Source organism: Mastomys coucha, unplaced genomic scaffold, assembly GCF_008632895.1.
Source record: "Mastomys coucha isolate ucsf_1 unplaced genomic scaffold, UCSF_Mcou_1 pScaffold1, whole genome shotgun sequence".
NCBI lineage: Eukaryota > Metazoa > Chordata > Mammalia > Rodentia > Muridae > Mastomys > Mastomys coucha.
In genome coordinates, this window is record NW_022196891.1 from 35,549,764 (window position 1) to 35,562,072 (window position 12,309).

The following is a 12,309-nucleotide window of genomic DNA, read 5'->3' on the forward strand; positions in this document are numbered from 1 at the left end:
TTTGAACTCATGACCTTCAGAAGAGCAGTCAGCACTCTTAACTGCTGAGCCACCTCTCCAGCCCCAAGAAACCAATTTTTGAATGGCTGCTCTACCTTAAATTTACCAAGTCAAGTTGTATTCATACCTTTAAAATTATATATTATGTAGGTAAAAAAAAGCTTTTTAACCCATTCTGAATTAATTTTTTAAAAGCTTCTAAATTCTATTTTCAAACACCATTGTGGTTTCTGTAACAACTGTCTCCTAGGTGCATTTAGTTAGCTATTTTTCTATTGCTGTGAAGAGACACCATAACTAAACCAACTTATAGGGCAAAGACTTCATAGAGGCTTACAGTTCTAGAGGGCTGGAGTCTGTAACCATCATGGCAGCATGAGGGACAATGGCAGCAGGAAGGCAGACAACACATGGAAGCAGTAGCTGAGGGCTCTTATCTATCTTATCCATAAACACAAGGCAGAGAAAGAGATGACCAGGAATACTCTGGGCTTTTGAAGCTGCAGCTGCCAGTGACATACCTCCTCCAATAAGGCCACACCTCCTAACCCTTCCCAAATAGTTCTGCCAACTGGGAACCAAGTATTCAAATATATGAGCCAATAGGGCCATTGAGTCAAACCACCACAGTGGTATAGCTATATTATTGCTCAGTTTACAGTCATTACAAATAATAATTATATAGCAAGGGGAGATTTATGATACAATCATAAAATGTTAATGAAGAAACACAAAATTATAAGTTTCAGTTGATCGTGAGTGATAACAATACTGTAGCTCTGTAAAGCTGTCCTGGAGAAAGATCTTCCCCAGTCTCACTATTCTATACACTTGGTCCAAATGCCAAATAAACTACTATCTATGTTCAGGGCAAGATCTCCATAATACCACTGCTTCATACTGAGTCTGTGCTCAACGCTTCATACTGAGTCTGTGCCCAACTCAAAGTTCTCCGTGGGTTTTTTTTTTCAATATGCTCTTGTTCCCATGTTTTTCTTTATTTTGCTCCTTCCACCAACTCCCAAGAGTCTCCAGGCAGTTTCCCAGAATCCCCACAGAGGTCATAGAGAGAGATGAGGAAGAGGAGAGATGGGGCTCCCCATTGTTTCTCTCCCACAGCAACCAGAGCAGATTTTTCTTACATATGAAAACACTGACAAAATTTCATATGATGGGAGCATTCTAGGTCAAATAGCTCAATACCACTGCCATAGCTCATATCTGAGCAAGGGTAACTTTGGGTCTATGTGAAGTTGTACATTTTCTTCTTCCCATATTTAATCTCATAGGTTCAGATCAGCATTCTGATAGCTAGTGTCATTTCTATTCTGATTTTTGCCATCACTGCATTTTCTGTCCCTCTCAGCTTTGTGCCATCTGCAGAGGTGACTCACTTGACAGCTCTGTCCTTAGACTAATTCAGTAATAAAAACATTGAAAATAATTCAATCCTTGAGCAAGCCTCTAGACACCTCCCACAGGTGTATTAATTCATTAATTGGCACTCTGGGATTGACTGTCTGAAGCAGTTATCAGCCACAAGAACTAGACACACACGAGCCCTCTTTCCGTGAGCCTAAAATTGAGATGCAAATATGTTTGGCAAAATGGATAAGCCTGAGAAGAGCAAACTTGCAGGAGTCGGCTATCGGAAGGCCTCCATCTGAAGTTTGAATCGGTTGCCTTCTTCTTGCTGTAACCAAACACCTGACCAGAAACAAGTCAAAGGAGGGAGCATGCGTTGGAGAGGAGCGGCCATCCCAGAAGGAGAGCAGGCAGCCCAGCAGGAGAGAAAGCTCACAGCAGGCAGGTCTAGCGTGCAGGCGTGCAGGTGTGCAGGCGTGCAGGTGTGCAGGCATGCAGGTGTGCAGGTATGCAGGTGTGCAGGCGTGCAGGCGTGCAGGTGTGCAGGTGTGCAGGTGTACAGGTGTGCAGGGACTCCTCAGCCCTTCTCCTCACCCAGGAAGCAGAGAATAGCCAGGAGGTGAGACCCACCTACAAAGTGCCTGTAACCTGCTTTCCCCAGTGATGATCTGTAACCTGCTTTCCCCAGTGATGATCCTTCTCCTGAAAGTTCCATCACTTTACGTACCATCCACCAGGGTCCAAGTGTTGAAACACATAAAGTTATGCCGGACATTTCACATTGAAATTAGAACAGCGATGATGATGGACACTATACACGGATGCCTGTCATAACAGGCTCGAAAGGCAGGAAGATAGAACAGCACTCTCTCGTTGCAACAACAACACCTTATTCTGGTCTGTTTCATGTATTCTCTTCTGTGAAAAATTCACCAAGCAAGATTTATTGCTTAAAAAAAAAAAAAAGAATTTGTGAGTAAGAATTTTTTAAATATTCTCTTCTGCAAGCCAGGTTATATTTTAAAAGTTCACCTGTCTAAAAAAAAATGCTTCAGAGCCTCTTATTTTAAAGATCATAGCCTGTTCATTAATCCCCACAGCTAGCAACATCCTCGCATACTTATCTAAAGGTCATATTTATTCTATTAATGCAGAAATGACCAATTATATTGGTCACCATGTATCTCAGAGGGGTCATGCTTAATAAGGATGATTAGCATCAATTTGGTGGAGGAAATTAATGCCTGTTTTCTAATGTGAATAAGACAAAATCAACAGCGATCCTTGGGAAACAATGAGTTGGATAATCCGGGAGCTGCAGTAGGGTGGGGAGGGGCCCAGCAGGCACCTTCCCAAGCATAGTGATTCTCAGCTAAGATGCTACAGTCTGCAGAAAGACTGCAAATACTTCACAGCTATGCTTGCATGCATTAAAGTTTAATGCCACTGTTTGGTCAATGTGTAAAATCTATTTATTTATTTTTCTGTGTTAGCCAGTGCTATTGGTTTGAGGTTGTGTGGTCCAGCTAACACTTGCTGCAAATTGGGAAACGTCAAACGTAGTTTAACACTAATCTGGCACCCAAAAAACAATTATGCTTACTAAAATGTGAAATTGTGCCTTACAGATATATAGGAAAATCTACTTGAGGAAGCACAAAATCTTACTCAACCCAATGGTCGTGGGTTGAGTAATGTAGGACAGAGATGCCAAGAAGTAACAACTAAGTGCCTCTGTCATTAATGGGAGGCATGGTGATTCCACATTAGTAAATGGTGTATAAGCATTTGTCTTTTGAGGGGGAAGGTTGTTTTGTTTTGTTTTGTTTTGTTTTTTAATTTTGAGACTCTCTCTGTAGGCCAGGCTGGTCTCGAACACATAGAGATCCACCCGTCTCTGCCAACCTGATGGTTAAGATTTAAAGCATGTGCCATCACTGTCTCACAAAAATATATAGCCCACGTTGGCCTCAAAATGGTGATCCTCCTTCCCACCGCCTCCTTCAGCCAATCCCACCAGTGGGCACCACCACAGCTGATTTTGTCACCATTCAATTTAATGTTTCTTTGAGTCTTTTAATTGTTTTCCAGCATGATCTACAGAGATAAGAATTCATGAAAATGGAAAGAATTCCCAGGTAAAACAACTCTTAAGATTTAGGACAAAGAGATCCTCCCTCTCCTTGTAAAGACATCAAGACCAGCCACTGAAATGTGGTAATGTCATTGTATACTTCAAGTAGGGTAGGGCTAATGAGATGGCTTAGCAGTTAAGAGCACTGACTGCTCTTCTGAAGGTCCTGAGTTCAAATCCCAGCAACCACATGTGGTTCACAACCATCTGTAACAAGATCTGACACCCTCTTCTGGAGTGTCTGAAGACAGCTATAGTGTACTTATATATTATAAATAAATAAATCTTTATTTTAAAAAGTAGGGTAAAGTGGTGAGCGCCCTTCCTTTCATCCAAGGTTAACATGATAAAGCACTTACTGGTGTTAGAGACATCATTGAGAAGGATAAGCACCAGCAGGAGAAAAGGATACGTCTTCTGTCACAAGAAAGCTATTGAGCTAAGAGCATAGCTCAGTTAGCACAGTGCTCACCTATCATGCCTGAAGCCCGACTTAGAGTCCCAGCATCACCAAATACTGGGTGTGGTAGTGAACAACTGTAACATGAGGCAGAAGGATCAGGAGTTCAAGTTCCCTTAGCTACATAGCAAGTTTGGCATCAGCCTGAACAACATGAGCCTCTGCCTCAAAAGAGAAAAAGGCTGTGTTGTAATATTTGAGAATACTTAGAAAATGATTAGATTTGTGGTATGCATGTGGTAAAGCCCTAATATTACTCATGTCATGTGTTATGGGGAGGTCAGGAAAAATTGTATCAATTATAGCAAGTACTGATGGGGACAACTTTCATGGAAAAAGAATGAATATAAATAATGTACATTTTTGAGATTCTAACTCAATGTGCATTAACTGCATTTTTAGCTTCAATAACCAGACTACAAGCTTTAACCAAACAACTATAATTTTGCTGGTATAGAAATTGGGGTTTTTATAGGATATATATTTATATGATACATAAAAATACTTTTATAATTTGTTATATAATATAATTATACTGTTGATAGCATCAGAGGTAAGGAGGACACAATATCTGTCCCAACACCAGGAGTAACTGTGACCAGTGGGACCCAGGCACACAGGAACTCTGCCAGTCCAGTGGCACAGGTTCTGACCAGTCAGTCTGGGCTGGTGCCCTGAGCAGACTTTAGGCACAAACTCCACAGCAAGTCCCATAATACCCAGAGGAGACTCTACACCCAGGCGCTCTAATGGGCACAGGATCCCAGGATCCCAGGATCCCAGAATCACAGAGACAGCTTGACTCTGAGGAGTTCTGACACAACCAGGATCACAGGAAGGACAGGCTCCAGTCAGATTTAGCCAAGGCAGGTAGCACTAGAGACAACCAGATGGAGGGAGGCAAGCCTAAGAACATAAGCAACAGAAACCAAGGTTACTTGGCATCATCAAAACCCAATTCTCCCACCATAGCAAGTTCTGGACCCACCATTACACCAGAAAAGCAAGATTCAGATCTAAAATCACTTCTCATGATGATGATACAGGACTTTAAGAAGGACATAAGTAACCCCCTCAAAGAAATACAGGAAACACAGGTAAACAACTAGAAGCCCTTAAAGAGGAAACACAAAAATCCCTTAAAGAACTACAGGAAAACACAATCAAACAGGCAAAGGAAATGAACAAAACCATCCAGGATCTAAAAATGAAACTGGAAACCAAAAAAGAAATCACAAAGGGAGACAACCTAGGAATTAAAAAACCTAGGAAAGAAATCAGGAGTCAGAGATGCAAGAATCACCAACAGAATACAAGAGATAGAAGAGAGAATCTCAGGGGCAGAAGACACCTTAGAAAACATTGACACAACAGTCAAAGAAAATGCAAAAAGCAAAAAGCTCCTAACCCAAAACCTCCAGGAAATCCAGGATGCAATGAGAAGACCAAACCTAAGGATAATAGGTATAGAAGAGAGTGAAGACTCCCAACCTAAAGGGCCAGTAAATATCTTCCACAAAATTATAGAAGAAAACTTCCCTAACATAAAGAAAAAGATGCCCATGAACATACAAGAAGCCTATAGAACTCCAAATAGACTGGACCAGGAAAGAAATTCCTCCCATCACATAATAATAAAAACACCAAATGCACTAAACAAAGAAAGAATACTAAAAGCAGTAAGGGAAAAAGGTCAAGTAACCTATAAAGGCAGGCCTATCAGAATTACACCAGACTTCTCACCAGAGACTATAAAAGCTAGAAGATCCTGGGCAGATGTCATACAGACCCTAAGAGAACACAAATGCCAGCCCAGGCTACTATACCCAGCAAAACTCTCAATGACCAAAGATGGAGAAAACAAGATATTCCATGACAAAACAAAATGTATACAATATCTTTCCACAAATCCAGCCCTACAAAGGATAATAGATGGAAAACACCAACATAAGGAGGAAAACTACACCCTAGAGGAAGCAAGAAAGTAATCTTTCAACAAAGACACACAAACCTAATTCCACCTCTAACAACAAAAATAACAGGAAGTAACATTACTTTTCCTTAATATCTCTTAATATGAAAATTAATATTACCAACATATCCTAATCAATTGAAATTCAAAAATATGAGGAATTAGAAATTTGTTAGCCATCATTCAGTGGTCTATCTAATTTGGTAACTGGAGAAATAATCTAATATTACACAATCCATATATACTTTCAGCTTGTTTGTACATGACAGTGTCTTGCTGTGTACCACATAATGGTCTTGAAATCATGCTTCTCCTATCTCAGCCTCTCTTTTAGTAGGATTGTTTATTTGATGTTTTTACACTATACTATGGTTTTTCAGCACAGCTTACATATTTCAAAATTATTTATACAGCCAAAAGGAATGTAGACAATTAATTTGGAAGGTGGCAACAAAGACTGAGACTGAATGCTTAGCTTGATATTTATAATTATCATATCAATTTTGAAGAAGAGGACTTTATAAGTTACTCTTTTTCTGAAATGAATGCTTTTCAAAATCATCACAGCCAATGAACCAGATTCTTACCTTCACCTAAAGTCTGTGCCACCCTCCAAGCAGAACCATTGTTCATTGAAACAGTTGATGAATGACTTCATGAACAGACCATCTTAATACACACACCATTTCTTAAATGAATCTAACCTGTTTTCTGTGGGCTGAGAATGAAGACAGTCACTCAAGTCAAATAGCTTTGACCATAGCAGGAAATCTGTATCCAAAAATCGTGCCCACAATTCATTCGACACAACAGAACTGTCAACTCTTAGCTTAGCTACTATGGAGGTAAAATCCTTTGGTGATGTGAGGGTCATTGAAGTACAGAATTATTATAATGAACTCTAATGTCTAAAAATTGTTCTTATTTTGGATTTGTACCACAGTAAGAACCAAGATTTTCAACTCTACTAAAAACAAAACAGAACAAACAAACAAACAAAAAGACAATCTATCCATGTTCATTTAAAAAAAACAAATAGTGATATATTATTTTAAAATATAGTTAATATGTTTGGAGTTATTTAAAATTTATATTGAGAAAAATGTATATATTTTCAGTATTGCTGTAGACAAGTTCAATTGATTATTGTTTTATATAAACAACTTTCATAATACTCATTTTTATTGTTACAATATTTTATAAATTTTAAAGAATATGACAGAAAATGAAAGGTATGGCAGGTATTGAAGGGTGGATCTCTGGGAAGAGTTGGGGTACAAAAGGGAAAATTAGAATGTGATGTAATTCTATTGCTTAAAATGTGTTTTTAAATGTTACAAATTCAGATAAATTAAAATTATGTCTCTTTTCTCATCACAATGCAATGAAACTTAAATCAATAAAAAACACATATAATTACATTGTTACATAATTTATAAAATATTATGTAATGAAATTAAATATTATAAAACTGTTTTCAAATATATAACATCTATATGATATATAATGTTTTGGGGATTATTGGTGGTTGTTTCCATAAAGTTTTCATCCTTAGTATCCCATATGCAACATGTAATAAGAAAAGAATTGAGTTGGGCATGCTGATAGAACCCTGTAATCCTAGTGTTTGGGAGACTGAGAGGACAATAATGAGTTCAACAGAACTACAGGGCTACATAGTGAGATCCAGCCATCTGGGAGCTCTTACACAGTAAGAGCCTAACAGAGACAGACAGAAAGAAGAAACAGATTTAGGTATATGAGAAAGTAATCTAATATGTGTCATAACTAGAGAAGGTACTGTTTATAAAAACAGGGCTGAGAATCAGCGAGCTGTGATGTGACCAGTGAGAGGCAGTGCTGGCAAGGAATGCACATGAACTGGAAAGGCAAGGTGGTACTAAGACAGGCATGCTGAAAGTCTCCAAAGGAGTTTCTGTTTAATGATGTCTACGAAGGCAGAGGACAAGCACAGAAGGATCGAGGAGTTGTCAAGCGAGCACCTCATTTTATAAAAACAAATGTCGTTAAACCTAAGTGAGAGAGAGGCTCTTACACGTGGGATTCCAAGCACCTATTCTCATCAACAGAGAGATCACTCAAACAAACAAACAAAAATAATGACCAAACCTCAGGATGAAACCGTACTGTGGGTTTCATGGGCTCGACAGGCATTTACAGAACATTCTCTTAAACTACTTCCTTTATCAACATTCCTTTTGTCTATTATGGAGCTTCTCCATAATAAACTACATATTAGGCTACAAACAACTTCCAGTGCTCTGAGATCATATTCTGTCCTTTCTGATCACAGTAGAAGGAAACTAGACATCAACAACAAAAGAAATTACAGGAAGCAGACAATAAAACAACAGTATGCTTTTCAATGAAAAGGTGAATCATTGAAGAAGTCAGAGAAAAAAAATTAAATTTTCTCAAAACAAAAGTAAAAAAAAAGGAACAACATATCAAAAACTTAGGGACAAAACAAAATCAGTAGTGGGATGGAGATTAAAATGATGAATATGTCATTCAGTGCCTACCAGAAAAATAGAAAGAATGGGCTGAAGAGGTGGATCCGTGGTTAAGAGTGGATACTGTTCATTCAGTGTCCAGCACAACAGTCAACCAGCTGGAGCCTGTCCCTCCAGCTCCAGGGCAATCAGATGCTCCAGCACCTGTGTGTGTACACACACGATCACATATAAATATCTTTAAAAGACAGGAAATATATTTCCTTTTTATTAATTTATTCATTCACTCTATACCCCAATACCCTTCCCTCCCAGCACCTTCTCATGTGGGTCCTCCTCCCATTCACCCTCTCCTTCTCGGCAGAACTAAAGTAGAGAGCACAGAGAAAAGCTGCCTTCTGACTTGATTAGTTTGCTTTGTGCTTGTGTGTGTGAGTGTGAGTATGTGTCTGTCTGGCTGTCTCTCTGTCTCTCTGTCTATGTGTTTGAGACAGGGTCTCATTATGTAACCCCGCCTCTCCTGTGTAGACCATGCTGGCCTCAAACTCACAGAGATCCTCCAACCTCTGCCCCCTGAGCACTGGGACTAAGGGCATGTGCTACCATGCCCAGCACAGCTTGCTTACTTACATACCCGAGGGCCACCTGCCCAGAGTTGGCTTTCACATCAGTTATTAATCAAGAAAATGCCCCACAGGAATGCATACAGGCCAATCTTATGGAGGCATTTTTTAAATTAGGTTCTCTCGTGTCAGATGAACATGGTTTGAGTAAAGTTAACCAAAAAAAAAAAAAAGAGGTGAAGGGGACACTTCATATCCAGCCTATATACAGAACTCAACACTTAACAAAAAAAATGAATCCAATTAAAAATTGAAAAATAATTTAAATAGATACTTCTCAAAATGGCTAATAAATATATTTAAATGATCAGTATCATTAGCTCTCGTGGAAACAGAAATTAAGACTCTAACCTGAGACTATCCCAACTCAGAATGACTATTACCAAAAATAAATACATGACAATCAGTGGCTGGTATTTGAATAAAAAACGAATTCTTATACACTCTTGGTAGGAGTGCAAATCAGGACAGCTTTTATGGAGAAATATGGAATTTAAAAAATACATAAGATTAGAACTACATGTGGTCCGGCTTTTCCACTCCTGGGTAAGGAACGGCCCCAAGAGAGCACAGCATGAGGGCGGTGGGCAGGTGAGGGCTCATAGCAGAGCCTCAGTGGGAGAGGCAGGATACGAACCCAGGTCTGTCTCTCCAAAGCTCACCACTCCTCTTCCTGGAGTCTGTCCCATAGGGATAGAGGCAGAGATAACCCTGGCCCTCCACTACTTGTTCTCCACCTTCTCCACAGCAGTAACCTGGGGCCCTCCTTCCTATGAAGTCCGTCTGTGGCCCAAAACTTCCCTGAAGCAGTGGGCTTTAACTTTTTTTTTAAGATTTATTTATTTATTTTTATGTGTACACTGTAGCTGTACAGAGGGTCGTCTGAGCCATCATGTGGCTGCTGGGAATTGAACTCAGGACGGCCCCGCTCACTTGGCCCCGCTCCCTCTGGCATAATACACTGTACCTGTCTTCAGGCACACCAAAGAGGGCGTCAGATCTCATTACGCGTGGTTGTGAGCCACCATGTGGTTGCTGGGATCCGAGCTCAGGAACTTCAGAAGAGCAGCCAGTGCTCTTACCCGCTGAGCCATCTTGCCAGGCCTGAGCTTTAACTTTCCAATTCAAGCTGTCCTTGCATGTTATTGTATTATGTATTCACCTTTGTTGTGATCTGAATTCATTGCTAATTGTCTATTGGCTTATGCAATTTTGGTTTTGCTGAGATTCAGAAAGCTTTCCTGGTTTTCCAAATAACAGAAAGCGAAGGTCTTTTTCTGTAGAAAGGGCTCACAATCTCCTGGATTACATAATAATCATGAAAGAAGGTATCCAACCATTTTTTGCATATTACCTATTAAAAATCTCTAGCTACTGGTTGTGCTCTCAGGAAGATTCAGAAAATAGGAATCTAGGGCAGCACAATATCTGAACAAACCATAGAGCTTCATAACAAGAATGCCTTCCTGTAATCAGGAGAAAGCTTAGCCCCAGAGAATACGAGGGAGAGAGGGGCTGCACCCTGCCTGTGGCTCCAGGAATTGGCCTAACTTGGACATTGAGGGAATAAACAAACGAAAAGCACATGGACACAGAGAAAAGCTAGGATTAGGTGGCGTAGGATCTCTGATGGAGAAACAACAGCATCCCAGAATCTCAGCGTGTTTACTCTACACAGTTGAACAGGGAAGGAGGCACGGTTATTACATACAGCTAAGCAAGGAGGCGAGGCCATACATACAGATAAACAAGGAGGTGGTGTTATTGTATACAGCTGTAATTATTACAGCAGGAAGCAGGTTAAGCTAATCTACGTAGGAGCAGTCTCTGAAGCGGAACAGTGTCCAGGCTGCAAACATCCAGAGGAAGAAAGCTGTGGAGATCATTGTCCACACACAGGACGACATTTCCACTCAGACCCAATGACCACTTTCCCGTCCCTCTGAGGCTCACCTCGAGAAGGATTTGCCATTCTCATAGGGCTAAGCCATATGACTGATGGTATCAAACAATATGCAGTCACTCAAGACTCCAGTTGCTCCCTACAAAGAGGAATGCCCAAACACAGGTAGAATATGACCTAGGTCAAAGATGTTGGATCAAAAGTCAATAAGATCTGGTAAGTGGGTGGCAAGAAATGATTTTAAAGGGAGAAGGAGGAGGAGAAGGTTGTGGAGAAATGATTCTTCCTGCTCTGGGTGATTACAGGAAACTTCAGAAATGCTGTTCACAGAAATGAAAAAGTCCAGACATTTTCAGAAGAGAAAACAGGAGTTGAATTTCACCTCCGCTGCCCTTTCCAGCAATAGCAGAGATGGAAATGTCCCAAGAAATATTTTCGAAGTCATTACTGAAAAGTTGAACCTTTAGGAAAGAATGTGGTTTCCAGGGATGCTCCTAGGTCTGACTGGTGGGCTGGCTCTGAGTCAGCAGAGCTGCAGGGGGAAACAGCAGGTGCCAAGCCTGCAGGAGAGAATGTCTCAAGAGAAGCAAGCCATGGGAGTAAAGAGATCTGGCACACGCGATGATGCACATAAAGATAGGGAGGGAAACTGCTGTGAGAGAGGAAAGATCTCAAGAAGGTGCTTCTCATAGTGTAATAGGAATAGGAGCTCAAATCGAGAGCAAAGGATTTAAGAGAAAATGGTGGTAATTGATGTGCTAGATAAAAGTTGTGGAAACTTCTATGATGCATTAATCGTAATCTCTCCAAATGGAATTCACTCTTCAGCAACACTGTACAGTAAGAAAGAAGAGGCGCTTGTATGAGCCATATTGCTTCCTGAACAATGAAAAAAGACTGTCTGGAGGGACTAAACAGAAACTTCCGACAACAAAAGTTTCTTCTTGTTCTTTCAATGAAAACTCTTACTAAGCCTAAACCTGTGGATCAGTAGTGGAGCATTTGCCTAGTGTACTCGGGGCCCTGGGTTCAATGCCTGGCACAAAACAAAACAGATTGGAACAGCATGCAAACTAGAAACAATACACATCTGTCTTTGTAGTTTCTCTTTCAAGAAAAGAGAGAAGCTCCATTGGTGTGTGGTTACATAGCATGTGCAAGCCTGGGTTCAGTCTTCCGTGCTACAGAATAAAACCTGCAACAGGGATGTAAGCTTTTAATTCCAGCACTCTGGGAGCAAAGGTAGAAGGACATCATGATCAAGGCAATCCTCAACTACATTTCAATTTAGAGGTCAGCCTGGGATACATGAGACCTTGTCTGAGACAGAAAGAAAAAGGTCAGGGAGCAAGAAAAAGAGGTAAGAAAGGAGGGAGGG